The sequence below is a fragment of the Momordica charantia genome (assembly GCF_013281855.1).
Source record: "Momordica charantia cultivar OHB3-1 chromosome 6 unlocalized genomic scaffold, Mcharantia_2.0 BLBB01000006.1, whole genome shotgun sequence".
NCBI classification, from domain to species: domain Eukaryota; kingdom Viridiplantae; phylum Streptophyta; class Magnoliopsida; order Cucurbitales; family Cucurbitaceae; genus Momordica; species Momordica charantia.
In genome coordinates this window covers 7,831,074-7,832,856 of record NW_028275164.1, presented here as the reverse complement: position 1 = coordinate 7,832,856, position 1,783 = coordinate 7,831,074, and positions in this window count along the sequence as shown.

Below are 1,783 nucleotides of genomic sequence, written 5' to 3'. Positions count from 1 at the left end.
AAACGTTATTAAATAGAACATAAGTTTTTGTGTACATTATTTATAAAAATTTAAAGTGCATCAAATTTCTTTCAATTTCCCGAATGATTTTTTAAATCATACCTAAAACGTATGTTTTTTTATTGTCTTTCCAATTTTTTAAACACATATATAAAATTATGTCATATTGAACCTAGATTAACTATTTATAACATGGACAATACTTAACTCCTTAATGGTTAATCAGGACTTATCTTGTCTGAACATTGAATGTTTAACAATTAAAAAAGAGAAAGGTAAAAATATATGTAACTTTTTTTAAAATAGTGAGCCATCAAATTTTGGACAAGATAGAGATAGGTAAAGTATTTTCTTTAAAACATAAAAGTTAGACAAGAAGCTTGTTGATTATTGATGTACTCAATAAATAAATATATAAACACACTCGAATTCAACAAATAAACTTGACAAAGAGTTAAACAAAAATCAATCAAAACTTCAAAAATTGGAATCTCGTAAAATTGTGTATTAAACAATTAAAAAAACATATATTTGGCCTAATATATCAAATCTATTTGACATAAAATTAAAAAGATAAAATTAAAAGGTTAAATATATAAACACATTTTAATTTTGTGTCTAATAGATAAAAAAAATTAAAAGTTAGATATTTTTTAAAGTTTTAGAAATTTATCAAAGATAATATTGAAAGTTTAATAACCTATTAAACTATTTACCATTTCAAAGTTTAAAAATATGTTAGACATGTGGGTGAAACTTTAAGCTTTTTTTAGGTTTGGTTTTTGTACCGTGAAAACATTTACTTTGGTCATTGTACCTCCAACTTTAGTTCAGTTTAATCCTCATACTTTCAAAATATTCGTTTTAGTTATTGTACTTTTAAACCTAACAATTTTGTTCAGTTAAGTTTTTTTCTTTTTTAATCTCGTTTTTCTATCACAATCTCAACACGACAATACATTATATATATATTTTTTAAGTGTAACCATGACTTTATATAAAAGAGTTTATATTATAGGTAGAATTCGTGTTAAAATTTTGAAAATAGATATCAAAATTATCCTTTTTAAAAAGTATAAACACTAAAATAAATATTTTAAAAATACATAGACTAAAATTTAGAGTAAAAAACTAAAATAGCATTTTAAACTCCTCTTCTTTTTTTTTCTTTCTTCCTTTTGAGTAATTAAATGAAGAGGTGGAGAGAATTTATTGGTGAGACAATTAATTAACAACAAACACGGGCTCGAGTGGTTGACCACTGGCTCGGGTGGCAGTGAGGCTGCAGTGCCATATACGGCACGCTTGGCGCCACGGAAGTCTATCAAAACGGCCAAGCGTTGGCGCCAATGGAAGAAGGCCATTTCCTGTGCCCTAGCCCTACCAAATAAATGAGCCTTGTTCCTAGAACTCTTTCCTCTTCTTTTCCACTTTTTTTTTTCTTTTTTATATATATTCCAATTTGATTGCATGATTAGAGGTGATGTGACAATATATTCATCAAGATTGCTATCAAATATAATTACTCGTAGAAACACATTAGAGCATATGACAACGTATGAGTAATGTGCATCCTGAGATTCCCACAACACACTTTAATGATAGTTAAGTCAGTTCAAAATATCGAGTTTGAGAACATTTTTGTGATATAACGGGGAGGGTTTTTTTCTTTTTTTTTATGCAATGCTCATTTTTCAATTCTTTGTAGGATATTGCCATAACATCTTAGGCGAGATATGGTAATGTCACTGACTCACTGGCATGTAGGATAAGTTGACACACT